The sequence below is a fragment of the Camelus ferus genome, chromosome 9 (assembly GCF_009834535.1).
Source record: "Camelus ferus isolate YT-003-E chromosome 9, BCGSAC_Cfer_1.0, whole genome shotgun sequence".
NCBI classification, from domain to species: domain Eukaryota; kingdom Metazoa; phylum Chordata; class Mammalia; order Artiodactyla; family Camelidae; genus Camelus; species Camelus ferus.
The window spans coordinates 46768978-46794688 of record NC_045704.1 but is presented as its reverse complement, the minus strand read 5'-3'; the positions used below and the strand labels follow the sequence as shown (position 1 = coordinate 46794688).

At 44.7% G+C, this 25711-nt stretch overlaps 1 protein-coding gene and 1 non-coding gene across 2 annotated transcripts in view; one reads left to right on the top strand and one right to left on the bottom strand.

The window, feature by feature from the left end:
• The window catches only part of ZFHX3 (zinc finger homeobox 3), a 300481-nt gene that overhangs the window by 256896 nt on the left and 17874 nt on the right, over nt 1–25711 (bottom strand). The window contains 1 exon segment of the mRNA XM_032486653.1: nt 5216–5575. The gene's annotated coding sequence lies outside the window, so the exon portion shown is untranslated.
• On the top strand, nt 18110–18239 carry LOC116666150. Its single transcript, XR_004322999.1, has one exon. It is a non-coding gene; the product is annotated as a small nucleolar RNA SNORA11 (small nucleolar RNA).

Genomic DNA, 25711 nt, shown 5'->3' with positions numbered 1-25711 from the left:
ATAAAGGCATTCTTTGCAATGAGGTGTGATGAAAACACTGAGACATGATGACATGGTTTCTGAAACATCACAACTTTACTAGAATCTATGGTAATAGCCAAATGAGACACAGGAAAGGGCCTTTCAGAAAAACCTTGGCTTCGTGGCACCACCTAAGTCAGCCTAACAAGCAGACAAATTTTATTATGGGCTTTATAACAAGACCTCTGGTGATGACAAAGACAAAGTATTTCAGCAGGACATGAGATGGTAGGACAAGGAAATCTAGTCTCCCCTCCATCACAACTCTAACACATCTGAGTGATTCTCTGATATGTGAGGTAGGGTAAATGAACGGTGGAAAGCCTTGCGGTTTCCTTGGGTCACATGACTTTCTTCGTGGTCATATCTTGTCTTTCCTGTTTCTTATAGGCCAGAGAAGATTCCAGAAATATTCCAGATCATTCTCCCACTGGAAGATCCACATAGTCCCACGTAGCATGAGGTCTAGAGCAGTAATTCCTAACCAGGGGATGACTCTGTCTCCCCGCCCCATGGACATCTGGCAATGTCTGGAGACATTTTTGCTTGTCACAACTGAGGGACAGGTGCCATTGGCATCTAGTGGGGTAGAGGCCAGGGATGGGGCTAAATATCCCGCAATGCACAGAACAGCCTCTCTCTGCCAGCAAAGAATTGCCTGGCTCATAATGCCAACAGCAATTATCCCAATTAAAATTTTCCAATTAAAAGAGTATCAAGAATACCACTCCTGAGAATCCCTGGTCTAGGGCAATGTTTTCAGCCCCAAACCTGGAAAGACTGGTTTATCTCAAAGGGTCATGTAACCACCTGTTGTGGGTCTATGAAGTAACTCACAGGTGACAAACACTGTACAAGATACCAGTTCCATGGTGTGGTGAGGGTACCAAGGCTGGAAGCCCTACATAGTGCACTGGTTTGGATGGCAGCCTAAGTGGAAGAAGACACGCTCTGGAACACTTCTGATAGATAGAGGTTTGACCTCAGAGTAGCTTACTGGAAAGGCCCCTGATGAACTCTGCTCAGAGGACAGCTTCCTTCTCCACAGGTGGGGGAACACAGGCTCAGTAGAATCATGCAAGAAGCATCCATGAGCCATATTCGTGGTCAGGAAAGGGCCCTGAACAACAGCTTTTAAAGATGTAAGTGGACGCTGTAAGGAAGGCTCCAGGAATGTGAGGTGGACATGAGGCAAATGTACCGACTGGAAAGGGTACTGATTTTGTGCTGACTGCCTGAAAGTCTCGGCCCTACAGGAATGAAAGGGGAACTCATTTTACCTGCAGCCCCTAGAGGACAGGTACATTTTTCTCCAACTTCCTATTAATTTTGATATGGTCAAGATTTTAAACATTTCCAGTTTTATATATCATAGGGAAGCTGGTAGATTTAATGAAGCTTCCAGATGCCCCCTGAGAGATGATTACAGCTCTAATTAAAAATGGAGGACGGCAGACAAGAATCCCATGGGGCTCTATAAGCAAGTGGCATTCATACATCTTCTTTCAAGTCCAAGATTACTTTGTTCCTGCCAGTCTGGGCTCTTTCAAGGGGTAAAAGATAGTGGCACCCAATCCTAACACATCATGAGATTTAATGTGGTTCAAAGATCAGGAAATGTTTTAAATTGTAAGGGACAGGAAAGTCTATAAACCAAGCCAGATTTTCATTTGTTTTATTTCACATACCTGTTCTTACCATCTCCATGATGACATATAGCACAGAATTCATTCAGGTGGCAAGAGGAGTCACCTGAATAAAGTCTGTCTTAGTGTCAAGTCTAGACATGGAGAAGCACAAGTGAGAAATGAGTGGGACAAATGAGGATTAGGGCTCAAGGTAGGTTGTGCCGCCATGAATCCAGGTAATCATATGAGATTTAAAACATTACCAAGTAGGTCTTTAAGTTCAAGATAGTCCAATGTACAGGCTCAGGAGATCAGGGATGTTGAGACATCTGTTTCAGAAGATAGAACTGCCCATGGGAGCTTGTCTTATCACAAGAAGGCTGGTCTTCTAACCCCCAAAGTGCTGGCCTTGTTGGCTAGTCATTGGAGAGCCTTGGCCTGACATAGGTCCTGAAAGGGAGGTCATTCTAATTAATCTTCACGGTAGGGCTGGGGATGGGGTTAGGGTGGAGGCAGAGAGAGCCAGCATCAGAAGGGCACGGCTCACTGGAAGGCTTAGGTTAGGTGGGGCCTCTGCAAATGGACATAATACAGCCCTGTGCCTGGATCTCAGGAGCCCGTGTAACCACACACCTACTTCCAAAGGCAGCGGTGGTATTTCCTCTTTACGTATGCTCTTGTGTCTCTTCAATCAATGCATATCTTTTGCCAAGGAGAAATCAAACAGGAGAGAGTTGGGCCAACGTGAAACAAACTCTGTCACTGAACAGAGGGTCTGATGCAAGAAGCATCAAGGACCACACTGTGATTAAATCATGGGCGTGGTGACCACATCCTCCAAGGACGCTGCAGTGAGTGTACTGTCACGAATCAGGGCACAGGTCTCAGACAATAGAAGCCCTTCGATTCAAGACTCATTCCTGGATAAGGGGAGTGCACCAGGCAGAGCTCTCATCCTTGCAGACACAGAGCCTGAGGCAGGGTGTCACCCTGAGAGAGTGACCTATAGGCATGAACAATGATCAAGTCTTCCATTAATGACTGGCAAGGTTTGGAGACTCCTCCTCCCAAAATTCAGGCCTGGGGAACTGTATGCAGAGTGTAAGGATGAATAAACATTCCTGAACCCAAGCTGTGGTTGCTTTAAGGCTGCGGATCCGCAAACTCGTCTCCAGCCTCGAGCCTCGATTCTTCCCCAAATCCTACACATGATCCACAAAATATCTCCCCATGATTTCCAAAGAGACTGTGTTTCCTTTACTGGGAATGCCTTGCCCCCTCTAGCAGTATCTACCCGAAACATCTCCCCTCAGACCCCCTGTAGGCTGAGCTCTCTGCTCTCCAAGCTCAGTGTACGTAAATCTATTTAAACTGTTTTGGCGAATATTTGTCTACTTGATTCTCTCGCTCATGAGGCAGAACATACTTTGAGCTCAGGGGCCATTTGTTCTAAGTACACGGGTACTGTGTGCCTTGCACGATGTCTGCTGAGCAGTACATGTTCAATCAATATGTTCAATGGAAGGAGAGAGGGAAAGAAGGTAGGTTCAAGAAGCAGTGAAGACCGCTAACCAGGCAGACAGTAGTGTCAGTCTTCCAAAAGGGCTTTCGGCTCTCCTGCCTGGGAAAGACCACCCCGCAGAGATCTCCAAAGAGTGGGCAGTGGTGGTCAGTAGCTGCAGGGCTGTGATTCCCACTGTACTTACTGGCAGAACCTCAGGGAATCCCTCTTTCTTGGCCCAGCTAGAAACTTACCTTCCTGGAAGGCCAGCACACGGTTCTATGCTGGCGACACTTCTGCAGAGCCAGCCAGCACCAGCCTGGGGTTGGCTGTGCCAGAGGGTTCCTAGCACCCCAGAGGCTGGCCCTTGCTAAGTCCTGTGAGTATTCTACCGGTTTCCTCTGAGGCCTCTAATATGTGGTATTATCATTATTCAATCACTATTCATAATGATCAAAAATAGTTGACCTTAGTTTTGGTGAACTGCTTTTATCTATTTGCTATTCCTCATCCAGTGAAAAAGTTTGCAGAGTGGGTCCACATTCAGAAATTCCCAATATATAGCTTTCGAAAGTGCTTCTTAATTCTCAAAATAATATCCATGGGTGACCAAGATTATTGTAGCCGACAACCCTGGGTCCGACTACAAGGATTTTTCGAGATCCCAGAAGCTGACAACACACTTCTCCTTTCCATTCATGTTTGCAAACCAGTAAATTCAGTATTCAGGAGACTCAATACAACATTCAGCGCATATCCTTGACTGTTCTCAGAAATCAGCTCTATCAATGGATAAGCTACTCAAAGCAAGTGCTTTTAAGCTCGCCGTTCAACGTGCTAACATAACATCTTGCAATCACAGAGTCAAAGTATGTTTGAACTAGAAGATATCTCACAGGTAAACCAGTCTGAACTGAGGACGCTAATGTCCAGCTGGAGAGGGTGAGTCAGTTGCCCAAGGACACACAGCTAGGGAGTGGCTGACCTGGCTTGAAAGTAAACGAGATGATCTTAAACTACCTTTCTGCTGCTCAGTATCGACAGTGTGTATATGTGTATGTACATATATATATACATATATATGGTAACGTACAGACACACACACGAAAAGGAGAAAGTCTTGCATCACATAGACCAAATTGTCTGTAGAAATCAACAGCCCTACTGAAACAATAACCCATTTAAATTTAGGGCAGCCTGGTCAGGAATAGGCCCAGAGCCTCACCAGCCCCCCAGAAAACAGGGCATTGTTTCCATCCAAACCTTGCACTGAAAGGCAGCCTGTCAGCTGGCAATGACCTCGTGAGACAACTTTGGGGAGAGCAAAGGGCCGAGAAGAGAAAGGCCTCATTCTCACTGCAAACAGGAAAAGGAAAGAGAAAAAGAAAGCTCTGTCTCCACACAAGGTTTGCTGGGCTGGCTATGAACTGTTCCAGTACATTCCACCAAATAGACGCCTTCATAGAATCCAGCCAAGCGCGAACACCGGGTCTGGGACTCCCATTCCCGGGACACGGGCAGGCCAGCTCACACATGCTCTGGCTCCCTCGCGCCCTGGGAGAGCACTTATATGGGCTTCATGAGGCTAAGTAGTAAACACTTTGTCTTCACCCTGCTATTTATGGGTTGCTTGGGGCATCCTGTTCTCTCTGCCGCCCTTACCTGCACAGACGGCTCCTGCAGACCCCGCATTTCATAAGGGATGGCGGTGAAGGCAAAAGGCTCTGTGTGCCCCCCACGCTCCTGTCTTCCTGGCCACCCGTGCTCGCTGCAGAGAAAGGTCAACCTGCATCCATCCACCTATTCTCCGGGCTCCCTTCCTCGAGGTTAAATCCCTTCTCCCTTTTCCTGCCTTTCAGACATCTCTCTAAGGCATCTCGCTATGATATCCGCTTCTATTTTACCACTGCCAGGGATTCTTTCATTCTTCAGTGATGGATCAAGCGCCTCGGAAAACAAGAGCCACAACGAAAACACCAAACCACCACGGTCGCCTCCCGCAGGCGTTCTGGGGGTCTCCGGATGGCCACGCGCACACAGAGCTAAGGAGCCGATCCGATCCTACCTGTTGCTGACTTCCAGGTTCACTTAGCGGCCTCGTGCTGCCCCCGCACACATTGTGTCAGAGGTGCAAAGGGTGCACGTTTGAAAGCAAGAAGTGTGTCTGGACCAGCAGGCTGTCTGAAGGCTGCAGAGGAAGACGCCAGAAGTGTCCACTAGAGGCAGGACCAAGGCGAGCACTTTGGTCTGTTTGGGGGCCTTTTTCACTTGGCTCCTTTGGGGGTTTCAGGGCTCTCAGGGCTGATGGGTCCTGCATGAAGGGAGTGAGTCAGGACTGCATCCTGCCAGCCCGTGGGCCATCACGCGAGCCTGGAGCCCGGCCACCACCTGGTCTTGTCTTCATCTTGGGCTAACCCGTTGTATCCTGAAGACACACAAGACAGAGAAGGATGCGTTAACTCGGCTTCTCCCCACAGAACATGGTTCGCCATTGCAGCACTGATTAAATACAGGACATTATCTCACCATAATGCCCTCCTGGCGGCGTTCCCAGGAAAATTCTAACTAATCATAAAAATAGAAAGAAAAACGCAACCTAAATTCCATTCCTCTTCTTTAAATGAGTGATGTGTTCACTTTTATTTATTTTTCTGGAAGCAAGGCGGGAAAAGAAAATGAATTTTAGGGCTTAGAAAAACAAGCTACTAATAGTACTAAGTAGAGCTGGGTGGTGGTGCAGACAGCCGGGCTATAGCCGGCATGGCCTGGGAGAGTCTGGCCCTACTCCTGGCTGTAAACTTCGAGTTTTAAACTGGAACACCTGGTGGGGCAAAGCCCGGATGGGGCGAGGAAGATGGGTGGTTGTGGGGCCAGGTGTAGACACACACACACATACAAGCACACACACCCACACAAGCTAGGTGCTCAATAACATTTTTATGGCCCCAGTGGGCAGACGTGCTTCCAATACTCCTTTCAAGCCATGCCTGCATCTTTCTCTAGCACCACCTGTTCTGGAGACCCTGGCATGGTTTAGATGTTCCCTGCCTGGAAGAATTTTACTTGGAGATTCAATTAGCTAATTTCCACTCACCCTTTAGATGTCAGAGCAAATGGTACTTCCTTCAGGAAGCCTTCTGCCAGAACCTGTACCCCAGCCCCAGTCCAGGTGCCAGCGTTCTCAACCTGCTATTCCTAGCAGTCACGTGGCTGTAATGAATGCACTAATTGCACAGTTGGCTGTTTAATGGCTGTCTGGTCCTTTCAACCTAAGAACGTGTTTGTCTTGTTAACCACTTGGCACACCCCAGGTCCACAGTAGTCGTTCAAGAAATGCCTGTGTTGGACGAATGCTGATGGGGTGGCCCAGCCTGCGAATGGTACTCTGTGTCTCTTTGGCAGGTCCCAAGCTAAGAAGCAACAAGCAGATCATGGCAGGTCCACAATACACCTTAAGTACCAGGCCCTCTCACATAATTTCTACACTTTCTTTCTGGGGATACATCTTGGATAAACCATGGGGGAGTTCAGAATCCTGAAAACCAGCCTCTGAGATGTTCCTCGTCTTGGTACACTGAAGGGAAAGAAAGTCAGGGACACGCCCCACACGCCTCTGGCCTCTACCTGCCCCCTCCCAGCATTAGCATCCCGAAGCTGCCACCCCCGTCATCGCTGGTGCTGCAGTAATGGGCACTGCTACTTGACGGCAAAGTTCTAGCTGAGCTAATTAAGCATACTGAGCTAATAACCTTCCATTTTGGGACCTGGGATTATTCATAATTTAATGTATTGCTGCTGAAACATTAACCTTTCGACAACTGGCATGTTGCCCACAGCAGCCCAAGTGCTGACCATCTTTCAGTAAAATGAGTATTATTGTTAAAACAGGTATAAATCATTCATGGCTGCAGCTTTTGTGTCAGACCCTACGTGAAAATAAGCAGTAAGCTGGGTAATTTATTTACCTTTTGGTGATTATTTTTTATGATTTTATGATCATATTCAATGATTCATCAACATTGGCCAGGTGCCATTTTGTAATCATTTCACGTTTGAAATATTGTGTGGCTGTTCTGCTTTTCCTCTGTAAAAATTTCAGGATTGATACCAGGCAACTTAATCCAGACACAAATGCAATTTCATTTGAAAGAAAGGCAGGGGGTGGAGGGCAGAGGAAAGAGTCCCAGCCCCGTTCACTGGAACAAAACCATTTTCAACAGAGCTGCTGGGAGCTTCCACTTGCTACAGCGTTGCACTCACTGCAGCAAACTTTCTTTGAAGTTTAACACACAGAGGGTGCCTTGAAATCTGGATAAAAGCACAGGAAAACAGTTAACAAGCTTCTGGTTGGAAAGATGATGGGAAGGAGCTCAAGGGTGGAGGGAAGCCTGGAAACTCTGGCCTCAGGCCAAGAAGGTTGGAAGCCACAAGCCTTACTCCCAGCACCTGGTTGGAGAGTGTGATTACCTCCTCCGGGGATCTGGAAACTTTACTGCCCGCCCGCTCCTGTCGCCCTGAGCTGCATTTGGGCTCTGAGTCGGTTCGAGAAAGTAGCCTTTTCTCCTTCTGGCAACAAGTAGGAGCTGGAGGCTGAGAGGTGGGCCGGTCTTTCGTGGCCTGAGAGCTCAGGAGACCTCCTGCCTTCCACCAGCCCTGTCCTATATCCCTGCACGTGTCTTAAAGCCGTGAAAACACACATTTCCAGGATGAAGTAGCGGAAGCTGATGTTCTGATGGTGCAGGAAGGGAAGCGGGGCCAGGAGAAGGCAGAGCATGTGACACTGGGTTAAAACTTCCTCCAGAACATTAGGAGCAAGCTTGCTTCTGGAGTCTTCTCTCACCACAAGCGTGTTGGCACACAGGGGCTTGGCCAGAGGAGACAGGCGCCATCACCCCACACGTGGGAGATGAGGTCTCGAAAGGCGGCCACAAGCATGTTCCATAAACAAACACCCACGTCCACAGGGAAGCCCAGGCAAGAGCACGATAAGAGATGTGGTTCTTCCCGTGACGGCTTGACTTGAAGAGCTCTGAGATGGCCGCTTACTGCGTTTTCTACCTTCAGTTTGTTTAATTTTCCCCTGTAGAGCTTTTGTGGTTTTTGGGGTTTTTTTTTTTCCAATTTGATTGTCTGGTTTTAGGTTTTACCTGTAGATATATATACATATATCTCCACAGTAAAAATTAAATAATTGTATACATATAGAATATATAATTATGTATATAATTATTTAATTTTTCATGGTGGTAAAATATATATAGCATAAAATTTGCCATTGTAACCATTTTTTAGTGCACAATTCAGTGGCACTAATTATGTTTACCATGTTGCAGCTCTCTCACCACTATTTCCCCAATTTTTCATCACCCTGAAAAGAGACTCTGCAACTCTTAGGCATTAACTCCCCACTCCCTCCGGCCCCCAGCCCCTGGAAACCTCTAATCTTTCTGCCTCTATGGATTTGCCTCTTCTGGATATTTCATCTATGTAGAATCATACAATAGTTGTCCTTTTGTGTCTGGTTTATTTCACTGAGCATAATGTTTCCGAGGTTCAGCTATGTTGCGGCATGTATTGGAATGCCACCCCTTTTATGGCTGAATAATATTCCCCTGCATGGATACACCACATTTTGTTGATCTGTCCATCCGTTCATGGCCATTTAGCTTGTTTATACATTTTGGCTATTGGGAATGATGCTGCTGTGAACACTGATGTACAAGAATCTGAGTCCCTCGTATATAGGGACTAACATGTTTTCTTCATGAAAAGCCACTGCACATCATACACACTGATCTACCTTTGTCTCGAATGCTCTGCTTGCTAGCTTGGCAGAGCTGGCCCTGGGCACAGCCATTCACACCTGGGAATTACTCTCCGGCCACCCCATCAACACTGCCGCCTCAGAGCACCTCTTGGAGTCACCTTCCGGCAGCGCCGAGGCTGTGCCAGTTGTGAATTCTGCACCAGCAGCTTCCACTCTCTATATTGGACTGGATAAAACACACTGCTTCTCAGGTGTGATAAAGAACAAATTAAGAAACAGAATAACCTGGCATGAGTGAAATTCCCTTTCAGTCATGTCAGACAGCGCAGATGTCATGAAAGTTGATGTTATGGATTTATTTCCTAATGTAAAGTCTAAGAGGGAAAACAGCTAAGAGCTGAAATGTGAATTGGACATGTCTACAGAGTGTGAATTGGATTCAAGACAAAATATTGTGAATGGTTAATAGGGTCAGTCTAAGTATACTTGCTGAAATAATCTCTTGGATATGCAAATATTCTGAGAACTACACTGTCAAATATCTATTGTATCCTCTTATCTATGTGTTCACAGAGCTGCTACATGCTATAACAAATGAAAAAATGTGAATTTAAAAAATAATGTCACCCTAAAATAATACTTTACTTTGAATAGTAATTTTTGTTGTCAGGGTTTTTTATTTTTGTCACACACCAGCCAGCCAGGTTCTCAAAAGAGCATTATTTGGAAATATTAAGAGGTGAGCTTTGTGCGTTGCGTTCTCAGCAGAAACAGAAGGGGGTGGAGGTGGGGAGGGAGCAGGAACAGGCCACACGCGCATCACGACCTGGGTCCCTCGGTCTGCCGCTTGCACCTGCTGTGCCTTCGAATTATGGCGGCACAACCTTTGCTTCTGCTCTCTGGGGTCCCCTCAGGGGAATTCCTTTTCCTGGGAACTTGAGATGTTAGTTACATGTTCACCATCTCACCATAACAGTCAGCCCATTACACCTGACTATGCAAAGCAAGGAAAATTCAGACAAAGGACACTTGGCGAGAAGTCTTAAGTTTTCATTGCTGGTAAGTTCCAGGATTCTACCATCAAACTGCTCACTGGAACTTTTAGCAGGCAGCTACACTGTGAGTTTCCTTTAGCTTCTTTCCCTCTCCTTTTCCTAATTTCTGAGAGTTGGGCTGTTGAGCAGACAAAAAAATTAAAAAGCGGACAGCAGACTGATGGTCCTACCATACTGCTTTATATTCTAGAACAGTCCCTGGCCCACGGTCAGTCCTCAAAAAAAGAAAATGAACTGAATGAATGAATAAACATCAGCCACCGATATAATCAGATACTCAAGAGTTGATTGATCTGACCAATGGGTATGCCTTTTTTTCCTCTTGGTCTGGGCAAATTGAGGCTGTTGGGTTTGATTGACTTTGCAAATCTTTGGTAGAATTTGGCTCTCAGAAGTTTCAGGAAATGGCAGAGTTCAAGACAGCCCTTTCACCCCTCTTAAATCAGAACCTCTCAGTTTTTCGGTTTACAGGTTAGAATTCCTAGGATTCTCTAAAGAAGGGATTCTGAGGGTGAAACGTCTGGAAACCACTGGTCCTGGCACCTCCCTGTTGTTCTGGTCTGTATCCCATCAGCTCAGATCCATGTCTGCCTTTGCCCTCCCCAGTCTGTGTAAATGCCTCTGCTTCACGGTCCCTCCTTCGCCCACCCCTTTGGTACCCCTATACCCTTATCTCATCTGTGGCCCCGACTCACCTGAGCAGAATTTCTGGGGGTACTAGTCAAATATGCACATTTCTGGGCCCCAACCAAGAGCTACCAAGTTGGAATTTCTAAGGTGGACTTTGGAGCCCCCAGAATTGCTCATAACGTTGAGAACATTGTCTTTTGGCATGAGTAACATGAATGCCGTGAACAGTAAGACATTGTTCTATTGTGTAGCGAGGATGAGTGGAATTCTGTCAGGTTACTCTTCTACTGCACATGCAAGGAGGGAGGGCACAGGAATGGAGCAGGTGGGTGGTTTGAAGGTGACACTCCCTCCAAGTGTATTGACAGGAGAAAGAAGGAATCCAGGCGAAGTGGCATCGTCTCTTTGGGGGTCTAGAATGTAGTCATCCTAGGTGGACGTTCTGGAACCCTGACCAAAGCTCTCTGTTGCCCTTCCTAAGGTTTTTACAATTAGAAACCAGTGCTTTAGAAAACAATATACTTCTGAGTGGTCTCTGAATTACCCTTTAAATTCTCCATTTTCTCATAGGGTGCTTAGGTCACAGTTCTGGGGATGCTTTAAGACAGGGTTCCTGAGCCTTGGCACTGTTTGGGGCCAGATGCTTCTCTGCTGCGACGGCTCTCCTGTGCATTGGAGCGGTGCCTCCGACCCCCACGCACCTGATGCCAGTGGTACTTTCCCTCCCTGAGTTGTGGCAACTGAATAAGTCCCCAGACAGCACCAAGTGTCCCCTGGGGGCCAAAACTGCCCCTGCTTGAGAACTACGGCTCTCAGAGAAATCCAGCTTGGTGCCACAGAGACATTCGGTGTTTCTTCTGAGTTCAGGTTCATGTTGAGATTGGCTTCCTCCTGACTACATTATTTTTGTTCATGACATCCCTGCTCTTCAGGCCATAGGCTTCCGACCTCAGTCCTCTGGTCATCCTCGCCTAGTTGGTCACCTCTCCCGACACGCCCCTTACTAATTGGGTGCTACCTCTTCAGTACTGTTTTCTCCATCCTCGCTCCTGCACCTGGTTCCCTAAGATCTGGGAACCACCCCTGGGAGCCAGCCTCAAATGCTGCCTCTTCCGGCCTCTAAGTTTAGGGTGCACGTCCCTTTTTTTCTCCAGCACTTATTTACTGTCCGTCTGGGGGGAATATATCTCTGCAGGCTAATCTATTTCTTCCATTGGGCTTGAAGTTCCCATAAGTGAGTTTCTTCGCTTGAAGTCGTCTTTGCCCTTCTGTGGCAGATGAGCTTGCCTGCTGTTGGTGCTTCTAAAAATATTTGTTGAACTGAATTGAACGGGTGAACTTCTTGATCACAGGCCCATCGCTGACATGTGGTGATATTTGTATAGGTTTTTCAACCTCGCAAGGCACTTCCAAAATCAGAATCACAGCTACCCTTTCTCTCCTTGGTACTTGGGTCTTTTCATTTATCTGCATTTGTTAAGATGGAAATTAACCAAAACAACAACAACAACAACAACAACAACAACAACAACAACAACATCCTGGACCTGTGACCAGAACCACAGCTGTGCCACTTAGTTGGGGACCTTGAGCAAGTTCCTAACCTCTCTCAGCCTCAGTTTCATCTTCTGTAAGAGGAGAGTAATAATAACACCTATCTGACAGGTTGTTGTAAAGGTCAAAAGAGAAAACACACGTTAAGGGCTTAACACGGTTCCTAGTATGTGTTAGGAGCTCGATAAATGGTAGCCACTGGGTTCTGCTGTCCCCTCATTTACATCTCTGTAAAGGCCTCCACTGGCTCCCAGTTCTACTGAATAGGGTTTAAAATCCTGGACGAAGAGCATCTCAGGTCTCCAGTCCCACCTCCAGGCATTGCCCCGTGTCCCTCACACTCAAGCTCCCCAGACAGCCTCTCTCTCTTCCTCCAACAAGACCTGTGCCCTCATTGCCCCAGCATGTCCTAGAACGGCTCATACACCCCACACTCCTTCTATAGTACTTCCCATGTTGTACCACAGTTATTTTGTTATTTTGTTTTTGTGTCTGAACTCCTCTGTGAGTCCATGAACTCCTCCGGGCAGGGACTACGTCTCATGACGCTTTCTGTCCCAAACACAGTACCTGGAAAATTCTAAGAGTTTGGTGAATGTTTTCTGGGCTTGATAAAATAACAGCTTTTATTTACAGAGATTTCTTTACACAGGCTCATCTTCCTGGATCTGTGGACCAAACTAGAGTTGTCCTGGCAGATACTGTGAGAAAGACATAGAAATCAAGACAAGGACTTTAGTGATTTGGCCAAAGCCACAAGATTACTAGGGGACATCCTGACGTCTCTTGTCAGACTTCCTGGCTCAGGGCGTCTCACAGAATATTTGGTGATAGTGACTTCAAAGGAAGAACTAGCCAAGTCTCTTTGGGAGAAAGTCAATTGACAGGGTAGATTATGAAAGACATCTGTCTCCCCCTGGAGAAATAAGGGGTCTGTCTGCAGAGGACAGCCACTGAAACTCTTTCCAAAGTCACTGGGCCAAGTGATGCGTTTTGTTGCCACACTCTGGGATTAGGTGCTACCTATGGATTCAAATATGACCATTTGGGCAAATCTCTCAGTGAAGGGCTGAGGACAATTGCTTTTTGAGGGACTCTGGAAAGGTACTCAACAATTAAGGCAGCCTGACTCACAGTTCAAAGACTGAGCTACACAAAAGTAATGGAAACAAACAGACTGTTGAGAGGACAACCCCTTCTGGGCTGCAGTTGACATGAAATTTGACCTGACTCTGCAACCTCGCCACTTGGCTAACACGTAGTCAACTTTCAACACACAGCTCAAGTCTCACTTACTTCAGGAAGCCTTCCTCAGCCACCCCTTCAACCCTGCCCTCTTTCCCCCAAAGTGCCCCACCCCTGGGGTTTCATGTTTGCTTCCATCATTACACTGTTGAGGGATTTAACACAAGTCTCTCCCTCCCCTGATGGTGGGTTCCCTAAAGGCAGGGGCCTGTCAAATACGTCTGTCACTGGGCCGTTCTGCGAGCACAAGGATGATGTAAGTGTCCTGCGGAGGGAACGTGACTATAAAGTACCAGCTTATAATGCCCAGGCATTCATTGTTCATGATGACACAAATTCTTACATAAATATATCCTTGGCACTGTTTGTTTGTTTTTTTTTAAACAATTTCTATTTGTTAATTCTAAAAAAAAAGAACACCTCCATGGTCTTCTCTTGGCCTTCAGGATCTTTATGACTGAGATTCCTTTGGACTCAGTCTTGCCTCTGCCTCCTCATCTTTGTCACTCCACCACATCCATGTGGACCTACCGTTTCCAACCTCTGTGCTTTTGCACACACAGTGTCCTCTACCTAGCACATCAGCCCCAGAAGCAGGAGAATCCTCCGATCCTGCAAAACCCAGTTTCAGTGTCCCTCTGAAGCCTTCCCAGACCCCCTTCCCCCAAGTCATATTACAGGCTTCTCCTCTGAGTCCCCAGAGCTTCTGCTATGGCCTGACCTTTCTCATCCTGCTCTGATCATTTCTGTCTCCTTTCATTAGTGTGCAATCTCTCCAAGGGCAAGGATCTTGTTCTTTGTTCCCACACCCAGTGCCGGATGCTCGGTCGCTGCGTGACTGTGAAATAAGAATATGTGTAATTTTACAATTCTTTTTCATTCAATGAAGTTGAAATTCTTTACCAGCTCTGAGAAGGCTTTCAATGTATACTGTACAAATGTCTTTGCATGGTGTCACCTTTGGTTTCCAGGACTTCTGTCCTAGCAGAATGAGAACCCAGGATGGAGCAAAATGCTCATGTACAAACTCTCCTTCTCTAAGGGCCATGAAAGGTAGAGTGGTGAGATGGCTGCCACACTGCTGTCCAGTTTCTCTGTCTTTACTGTGTGCCGGGGCTGCTCAAGATGGCCACTGGGACACCGGCAACTAGTTTTCTACAAGATGCCCAACGTTATGCAACAGTAACAAGAGAAGCTGTTGCAATTCTGTGCAAATTGGAAAAAACTAGGGGCTGATTTGACCTTTGTGGATGTGACTTTGTTTCCTTGTCTCCAGCATTCATCAATTGCTTTGAAAGTTTAAGTAATCGAAGCATTTATCAACTATCCATTGACAAGGATAGCAAAGTGCCTGTACGTAGTTAGTCGGTTCTGTTCCAAGGGTGTTCTCATGTGACGATTATGTAACACCACTCTTGGTTGCTGTGTGGGTAATGAGAAATGGGTCATGGTACTGTTATCTTATCAGGCATGATTAAGTTTTGCTAATGGATGAGACTAACGTTCCATCTAACAGGTTGGCAGGTGAGTCACTTGCAAGACGGATAAGCAAGTGTTTAAGCATATGTTTTTAAATTAGTTACTACTTAGTTTTATTTATTTATATCCAATTGTGTAAAGAAAGAGAAAGGATTTAAAGCAGCTTCAAAGACACAAGGAGGTCCATGTTAGAAGTGGGTGTCCAAGAAACATTCACAGACATAGAAAACAAACTCTTGTTGCCGAAGGGGAAGAGGGGGTGTAAATTAGGAGTTTAGGATTAGCAGACACAGACTACTATATGTAAAATAGGCAAACAATAAGGACCTTCTATACAGCATAGGGAACTATATTCAGTTTCTTGTAATAAGATATAATGGAAAAGAAATCTGAAAATGTATGTATGCATATGCATGTTTAACTGAATTGCTTTGCTGTACACTGAAACTAGCCATTTTTAGAAAATTGAAGTATAGTGAGTTTACAATGTTGTGTCAATTTCTAGTGTACAGCATAATGTTTCAGTCATATGTAGACATACACATGTTCATTTTCATATTCTTTTTCATTATAGGTTAGTACAAGATATTGAATACAGTTCCCTGTGCTGTACAGTAGACTCTTATTGTTTATCTATTTTATATATAGTAGCTAGTATCTGCAAATCTTGAACTCCCAATTCATCCCTTCTCACCCTCTTTGCCCTCTGGCAAGCATAAATTTGTTTTCTATGTCTGTGAGTCTGTTTCTATGAAACAAACGTTGTACATCAACTACACTTCAATTAAAAAAAAAGAAAAAAAAAGAAGTGGGTGTCTAAATGGAAGCCCTTTATGTCACATCTGTGTGCCATGAGATATCACCTTACTGGTGCATTTGTTGTCCCCGACTCACCCAAGAAAGTTGACAGTTCCCTCCTCTGTACCAGCCCTGTGCCTGAATAAACCTATCTCGCAGTGTAACTCCTATGGTATTGCAGGTCTTTATTCTCATATTTGGGAGCATCTTGGGGGCAGGACTCTGGCTTATTTATTTCTGTCTCTCATGTACCTAGCACAGTTCTTCAGTTAAGCCTGATGAGGATGACAGCGACACTGATGACGGATCTTACTGGGTATACTCAATCTTAGATGTGCCCCCTCCTCCCAGATTCCCTTTCCAGATCATCCCTGAGCACACCCACCAGTCTGTCTCTGGCTCTCCCTCCCACTTTCCCATACTTTCCTCCCCATCAGGTCCCGTTCAGTGAGGGACATGGCTCTGCCGTGGCTCTGGTTGTCTCCACTGCGGTTACAACAGGGTTAAAGCTGAGGTTTCTAATCGCTCCCGTGAGGTCTTATTACCTGTTGATTAGGTCCTTTTGGGATCAGCATCAAACCGACAACAATAATAAACACTCCCTTCTAGGAACTCGGTAATGACCCTGCCTGCCCCACAGGCCTGGTGGCTATGGGGAGGGGCAATGTGTGGGCTTGGAAATGGCAGGCCATGCCAGGGGGCATTTCCTGGAGATTTGGGGGTGCAGGCACAGAGGGGCAGCTAACAAGCTGATGGGGACCAGCTTGAGATTTCTGGCTGGCTGGAGGCACCTCCGCTGTTACAGCACCAGGCGCTCAGAGAGGACCCTCCACAGCCAGCCCAAGAGGTGGAGCCGGGTGGTCTTCCCACAAGACTTGAGGACTTTATGGAGAACGGTCTGCTAACTATTTCATGTGTATTTCTCCAAACTTTTTCCCTCACATAAACGTGAGGAAGCGAGTGAGTGTGTGTGTAGTTTCAGTGATTTACAATAAAAATGCGATCATACTAAGCATTTTGTTTGGCAAATTGCTTTTTTTTTTTCCACCTAACAATCTCTTTTGGACACCTTTCCCTCTCAGTGCATAAAGTTTTGCCTCAGTGTGGTAAAGAGCTTTATAGTAAATCTAGAATAAGAACAAAGCAAAAACATTTAATCATTCTGTTGTTGTTGAACATTTTGACCATCTCTGACTTCTTGGTATTACAGATACAGCTACAATGACATCCTTATACATATGCTCATGTACGGGAGCCAGTATATGTTACAAAAAGTTGTACCTATTTGCACACTCAACAATAATGTCTAAGTGTGCCCTTTCCATGGCTCCCGGATAGTACAGTTTTAGCTATTTGTGACAATTCAGTTGTAAGAAAGTATATGTCAGTGATATTTTAATGTGTACTTCCTTGATAGGACATTGCATTTATTACGTAGTTAAAAATAAATAATTTAAACCTAAAGAAAAATTGCAAGACTAATCCAAAGAATTCCTGCCCACCCTTTGAACAAGCTCACCAATTCTTTACACTTTGCCCAACTGTTTTAGTATTTTTTTCTCTCTCTCGGTTTATATCTGTGCTGTCCGATATGGTAGCCACTAGCCACACGTAGCTATTTATGTTTAAATTGAATAAAATTAGTAATTTAATTCCTCAGTTACATTAGCCATAGCTCGAGTGCTGGGTGGTCATGTGTAGCTCTTGGCTTCCATATTGTCAGAGCAGGTACAGAACATTTCCATCCTTGTGGAAAGCTCCACTGGGAAGCTCTGAGTTATATGAACGCATATTTTTGAGCCATTTAAGAGTCAGTTGGAGAAATCGCATATATTTATCCCTAAACACTTCAATGTGTACTTCCTAAGGACAAAAACATTCTCTTACACAACCACAGTACTATGATCTAAATCAGGAAATTTAATATCAAAATGACATTATCTGACGCACTGACCCTATTTGAATTTCATCAAATGGCCCAATATGTTTTTTTATGGCTATTGTTTTTCCTGGTCCAGGATCAAATCCAGGATCAGTCCTTGCATTTAGTTGTCATAACTCTTTATACCATTGTATTTTAAGAATTAAGTATTTAAGTATTAAGTCCAGACTATGAAATCCTCTGGGGTGTATAGTAGGTCTCATTTATCTTTCCAAGCCCAGCATTTAGAACAGGGCTGAGACTAAAGTCGATGATTGGAAAAATGACCAGATGAATGAATTTCTGTACCACCTCTTATTTTATGCTAATTATCATCATTCCTCCTCCTTCCCTGAAATCAAACAGAAAAGGGCTACATATATATGATTGTTTTGGAAACATATTATCAAAAAGACATCTCAAAAAAAAAGGTGTTAGTAGTAGGGCTGTAGACTGGCACCAGTCTTTGGAAGAAATTGTGGCAACGGATATTTTGAAAAAGTAGTCCTTGGGGTGTGCTCAGAGCAGGGATGCTTGAAGAAATGGTTCTTCTGTTTATAGCACACCCAACAGGAATCCGGGCTCACTGTGACAAGGGGTACAAGACTTGCGGCTTCCCTACGAGCAAATACCTACATGTGTCCCCTCTGCACCTGCCCATGGCTGCTGAGCAGGACCAGTGGGACAGGGCTCAATACTGGAAGAAAAGTTGCAGCATTTAGAGGGGGAGTTTGCCACCGAAAGCCTGTCTAGCCCACACATGGGTGGGCCAGGAGTGGTCTTACAGACATAAAGGCTTTGAACCTCTCTTCTCAAGGAAAAGAAAGGAAGACTAGATTCCAACTGTATGCCGTTCTGGAAAAGGCAAAACGATGGAGACAATAAAAAGATCCACAGTTGCCAGGAGTTTGAGGAAGAGGGAAGAAGAGCACACAGAGTACAGAAGTCTTTCAGAGCAGTGAAAACACTTTGTATGACATTGTAATGATGGGTATATATCATTATACTTTTGTCCAAGCCCACGGAATGTGTAACACTAGTCACTTCACTAGAGTGAACCCTAAGGTGAACTGTGGACTTTGGTGATTATGATGTGTCAATGTAGTTCATCCTTGGTAAAGAAAAAAAAAAGGTACCACTCTGGTGAAATGATTTGATAATGGCTATGCAAGTGTGGGAAGGGGGTCTGTGGGGAATTTTTATACCTTCCTGTCAATTTGGTTGTGAACCTAAAACTGCTTTTAAAAAAGTCTTAAAATAAAAGAATTTTAAAAAAGAAAAAGAAGTCTTTGCTCCCGCAATTCCACTTCTGAGGACGTATGCCAGAGAAATCCACGTATACATGCACAATAAAACCGTGTGAGGATAGTCACCACAGTGTTGTTTGTAAGAGGTAAAAAGAAAAAAGAAAGAACCTGAAAGTCAATCAGTAGGGGAACAGTTAAAAGTGCATGTGGTGCATCCATAGTAATTCATTTAGTCGTTTAAGAAATACTTGTAATTGTTAATGTAGTAGCAAAACACCTATTATGTGACAGGTAATGTTAGAGGTTTAAGGGATAAAGAAATGAAAAAGACAACATTTCTTTACTGAGCTTACATTCTAGTGGGAGGATTACGGAATGTACCACCGCAGTGAGAAAAAATGACAAGAAAAGACCTCCAGAGCATTTAAAACTAGTAAAGAAACAAAGAGCCAAGTTGCAAAATAATAACAGTAAGAATGCATTTTATATTTAAAATCAGAAAATAAATCTGACATTTCTATATGTACACATATGCATGTGAATGAAAGTTTTTCCTTTTGGTCTGAGCAGACACACGCCACGCTGTTATTACCTCTGGGACAGAGTTAAGATTTCTGGGGACAGCCAAGGGACATTTTCGTTTTATCCTATCTTGTTTGATTTTGCTTTTTTTTTTTTCCCCATGAGAATGCTTTCATGCATTGCTAGTGAAATTAAAAATAAATAAATAAGCACGCTAATGGGAGGTCTAACCGTCATTCCAGCTAAGGAAAAGTAGGCACTATTTAAACATTAAAGAATCAAACTCAGTTACTATCACAAACCCAGAATAAAAATTGACCTGTAGGATCTTGCCACCCACAGGAAACGGCACCAACCAGTACATGAAACACTGTGCTCTCACCAGCTTCAACTGCCAAGCTTTTATTATTTATCCTAAATCTTAGCTGTTTCACTATTCTCTGGGAAAAAAGAAGAAAATGAATATTCACTGTGTGCTTGACACATTCCAAACACATTTCCTATTTACTATTTCACTTTGTGCCTGGAACTTCAAAAAGTATTACTATCCCTCCATTTGATAGATGGAAAAAATCAAGGCTGAGAAGGTTTAACACGTGTGTGCAAGGTCTTGCATACACCAAGTAGCAGGTGATGGAGCCTGAATTCGGATTCAGTCTTTCCTGTCCCCCAGAGCGCCCTGACTCTCCCCCTCTAGAATCACTTAGGAATGGCTGGGGAGCAGTTACTGGATCGCAGACTCATGGGTCTGGGTGTCTCCTTGTGCTTTTCCTCCATTTTTAGGAATGCTCGAGAAAAGGCTTTGGTTCATACCCTGGGCATGTTTGAACACACTTCTCTCCAGAGTGTCCCATTTTTCTTTGCTCCCAGCTCCCCATAGTACCTCATCTCAAGAGAGATAAGAGAAAGAAACAAGGAACAGTGTCAATGAAGAAGAGAGGGTGAGATACCCAGAGAAGGAGAGGCAGGAGACCACAGAGGAACTGATAAAGCGGGAAGACAGAGAAAATGAACCAAAGGGAAGAGGAGGGCTAGATTTGTGATGCATTGAACTGTGGGAATCTTGGTCTCATAAACTAAAAGAATGACAGCTAAGTCATGCAGGAAGGATTTGTTTTTAAATAAATACTTTTCCTAATAGGGTGGGAAGGGGGAGGTTAGTGAAGGGTGGACAGGAGAGAAGCGCCCCAGACACCTCCCACTTTCCTTCTGCATCGAGTTGCTGGCAGAGGGTCCCCAGCCACTTCCCTGGGGGCCTGGCAGACCAGGATGGGGCAGAAGATCTGCAGCCCCACTGGATCCATGCCCCGGACACACATTTGACACACTTCAGGCCCAGGCATTCACAGAAGCCCTGCACCTTGGATGTCACTGTCTTAGGGATTTTCAAAGTTGGCCTTTGGCCTGAAAGTCTCTGCGCACACATTCAAAATGATAAAAACAAATTAAACAGTGTAGCAGCAAACCAGTGAAATCTGTCATGGGAGAAAAAGCGAGGAAGAGAGAGCTAGAAGATGAGAAGAGAAAAAGAAAAGAGGGAGCAAGAGCTGGGGTGGTGAGGAAGGGGAGCTGGCTGAAAGAAAAGAAGGGAAGGGAAGGAGGAAGGGAGGTGTTTTATATTCCTAGGAAGAAATACTATAAGACCGTTGCCTGTATCCTGAAGATCAATAAACGTGGCTGGGAAATAAAGAACAAGTTCTAATTGAGGGTTAGCAAAAGCCCCGAAGAAGTACAAGATTTTCTGCCAGCTTCCATCAAGCTGCCTCCTAGAAATTAAAAATCCAGGGCCATGATGCACATGGCCCATGTCTATCCACGCCTGGGTCCACATTACAACCTGGAGAATGTGGCATCATTCGAGGCGTGGCTTTAATGTGAGTAATTACAATTAAGCAAGAACCCCCAGGGGCTATAGTCACACACACCCTCTATGTGAACTACTGGGGTGAGGCGAGGAGGCGGGTACACAAATGCACAGGAATGTTCTAGAAGAGATAACAGGAAGTGGAATCAAACATGGATGGGGGTATTGATTCCTACAGATGAGGTCAATTTCCATATTTTCAGAGTAGAAGTTTTAAATTAAGTGGTGGTCCCCAGGACCAGGATTCTTTTTAGAAACTTTAAGGGGGTGGATTTTCTGAGGCTGTATGGTGAGCGATCTGACACTACGCCTGAAGGAAAGTTAGAATTTTATTAACTAAAGTTGCATGTTTCATATTCTCTAGTAATCCTCCCTTAAGTGGGCAGACTCATTTGGTGATTTTTCCAGAAAGATCTAAGCTTTTCCATCTCATGAGGTAGATGGTCAGCCTGCTTTTGGTCACAGGGGCTGCTCACAGGCAAAGGGTATCCTTTTTTCCACCTCTATTTCCACTCTGGGATCCTAAGTCCTGCTGAACCTATTCCAGAAGAGTCTGGAGTCTCAGAAGTAGCTGTCTTCAGCTTTCCTCTCCAGGCATCCTGGCTGCCACCAACACTAAGCATGGCTTTTCCTTGTGGGCGTCAGCACTTGGAGGGTTAAGACCAACTGCTGAAGACAGCAAAGTCTGACGCCGAGTCTCAGCAGACACCGCTCAGTCGATGCCTTTAGCGGAATCACTGAGTCTGATCCTAGGTATCTAAGAGCAACGCCGGCCCCAAGATCACAGGCTCCCAGAGCCCGTTATCCATACGTGGCCTCTTTCAGCATCTCCCACTGCTTCTCCATGCTTAGAATGGGATATTGACTGTTGTAGGTGGGGGACACCTGCTTTACGGCCAGCACAGTGCTAGGTGCTCTATATCTCTAATTAAGCCTTCATATTACAGGACGTCTTGTTACTCACAAATTCACAGGTGAGGAAACTGAGGCCTAGAGAGGTAACTGGGTCAGATTCACATAGTTGGCGATGAAGTCAGTGCTCAAATCCAAGGTTATTTGGCTGCGTTAGGCTTGCTCTCTTCATCGTCCTGCCTTCAGTCCCAGTGCCTGGAAGTCCACCAACAGATGTGGTTCTGGGGATGTTTCTACTTTCAAGAGTCTCTCCACTGAAATCCAGACACTCTAGAAGTGATGAGGGTTCTGGGGAGACTCCTTTGAGAATTCTAACACATTAACAGGGATTTGCTGGAAGTTACTCACTTTAAGGCCTTTTTTTTTTTTTCTTCTTAGAACAAGGAGAGGTGAAGCTAAATTTCAAGAAGAGCGATGAGTTTGGACCAGAAAGTGCTGTAAGAAATGCCCCTTAAATTATGGATTTGCAAGTGGAGGAGTCCAGGAGTGGCCAAATGGGTACCATACCCCAGACTGGGCAGGTGGATGTCTTATTTACGCAGCGGGCAAAACTTGCTTTTTGTGCCTCTGATGCAGACAGAGTACCTATCAATGCTTAATTTGGTAGAAAAAATTCAGGATGTTGCAGTTGATTGTCTATTTCTGGCAGCCTTCAACAAAGTACTATAAGAGGCAGGCTGGAGGCGGCCTGTACTCCAGCAGAAAGTGAAGGGAATATAGCTTTGCTGAGAGACGTCCGTTCTGCCTATGGTCTGTAATTCAAGATGGTGGAAAGCCCTTACCATGGGGCCCATAGGGCTGGCAAAGCCACATTTTCTGTTTCAATCTGAGGTTAATATACACAGGCCAGAGGGTTCCCAGGAGACGAGATTGGACATGGAAAAAATCCTGACCCACCCTCTTCCTAGGCTTTCCTTGCACCTCCTATTAAACATTCTCTAAGAAAGGGGAGACTCACACGCCTTGTGAAGCTGTATCTGGTAGCAGTCTAAGGGTAGAAGAAATAAGAATCTCTCTATCTAAGGCTATTGTTTTTATTTCTTTCAAAGCACAGGCTAAAATGAAGGGGGAGGCCATTCAATTAGGCCTTGACTAAGGCAGTGCTTTCAAACTCTGGGTGTGACCCATTAATAACTTGTAAGATCAATTTGGTGGACTGTGACTGGATTTTCTCTCCTTCCTTCCTTTCTTCTTTTTCTCTAATGGAATAGAATAGAAAATACCAGCCTGCACCTCGTGCAGTGATGGTAAGTACTATTGCAATAAACTTGTGATCTGGTTATACATACAGATTAATCCATATACATGCATAATTAATATACTGGGTTGTGAGGTAAAATTCATTTCTTATTATGACTTATGGCCAAAAAGTTTGAAAGCAAGCAGTCCAGGCATATTGATGACACATAGAGGTTTTTGGGTAGGAAAGAGAAATGTCCAGGTTTGAAATGCACAACCAAACAAAATCTCTGGCTATGGTTGCTACCCAATGGACTTGATCAGAAGCAAAAGATGGAAATCCCATTTACTTTTCTTTAGGTGTGTATTGCCACAGAAACTCCATGAAAGTGTGACTGACAGTAGTTTGCTCAAACCTGAGGACAAATTTTAGGACAATACCTACCCCCCACCTCCACCCCCATCTTTCTCTAAATGGTTGTGAAGTGCTAAAGCAGTATGATTCCCGGAGAGCATGTCCTTCCAATTCCTTTCTCAGATATGCTCATGGAGAACAAATGGAAAAAAATGATCCTCCTTGGTCTTTACTGGATACCAAGAACGCTTCCTACTGCCAGGAGTCTTAATTATTTCTGTTCTACAGGATGTGCTATGTTCTTTCCCTGTTTTTACCAAACAGAGCTTTTATTGTATAGATCTTGTCTTTTATCCACTCCGCTGAGTGTACTAGGGGTCGATAACTTATCATTTAACCACAGGTCACTGAACCACAAGAAGTTACCTCTGGGTTTCCAGGAAAGAGGTTTCACAGGATGTAGTTATACAAAGAACCTTTAGGTTCTTTCCATTTGAATTGCCTGAACTTTTATGTAGTTATGGGAATTTGTGAAAGTGTTTCTGTAGAAGATGGGCATGAACAGATACTGAGTGGCCAAAGGGGTGGACTGTAGTTGGCATTTATTGGTTGCTACCAGCATCCATGGCCCCTCCTCTCATCTTAACAGCATCCCAGTTTTCCTTCAGGTAACTACACCCCCATGCACTTGGACTTTGCGGGCTGTTCCAGCTGTGAGTCAGCCAGCTTGAGTTACTCAGCACCTTTTATTTCCCTGATTACAGTTGTCCCTTCAGTACTGGGGACTGTGTCCTGGGATGGTCCCATCAGGTATATTGCAGGAATCTTACTTGCAGTAATGGTATGGAAGCACTCTCTACCACTGAACATATATGAGGAAATACAGGGCTCCAAACCTGGCTGGTGGGCATCCTATGCCTCCAAGAGGAAGAGACCTTAGGATGAGGTCAGCCTCATGGACGACAGGTGGAGAGGAAGAAGAGCTCTGGCTTTTCATTATGCTCTTGTGCACTTGAACCAACCAGCCACAGGGCCTGCCTCACCTCTTGACTGTGAGCCAGTAAGCCCCTCACTGAAATCTGTTTGAGTTGATTTCTGTCAGTTATAGGAAACACACACACTTCATCCACTTGCCACTCCGTTCTGCTACGCTTCATCATTTCAGATGCGGACTTGCTGAGCCTCTGACCTAGGCTGCCAGGAGGGTGGATTCCTTTATATTAGGGTTTAGTAATGGGCCTATACCTGAGATTTCTCTCTGTGTTCCACTTCCCTCAAATATTAAGTACGTTCTTATAAAAGATACGATCCTTGATTCTTTTGGAGAACCCAAGACCCATTTTGACAGTCTCTTGCCTATTCCTCCACTTTTGGTTCATTTCCCATCAGTAGCCTTGCCCATTGTATCACAGTAATACTAAGTTGCATGATCCAAACCCCACTTTATTTTATGTGCCTTTGCAAAGACTGTTTTTTTTTTCCCTCCCACAAATGCCCAATCCTCTCTACTTTCTCTGCTTCACATCTATTTATCCTTTTAGACCTGTGTTCTCCAATATGGTAGACACAAGTCACATATAGCTATCGAGTTCTTTAAATTGGAGTGATATAAAATAGGTTTCTATGAAACATAACTTTATTGCTTTGGTGGGACTACATTTACTTTAACTTCTGAGAAGTTGGTTGTCCAAATTGAGATGTGCTGTAATTATAAAACACACATGGGATTTCAAAGATTTGGTACAATAAAATGTAAAATATCTTATTAATCATTTTTATATTGATTGGGCAATGAAATAGCAATATCTTGGGTATATTGATTTGAATGAAATAGGTTATTAAGATTATTTGCTCCTGTTTGCTTTCATTTTTTTAACATTTTTTATTGATTTATAATCATTTTACAATATTGTGTCAATGTGGCTACTGGAAGGTTTACATACATGGCTCATAGTATATTTCTATTTGACAGTGCTGGACTGGACCACATCAGGTGTCATCTTGAGAAAGCCTTCCTTGATCAGCCAGACTAG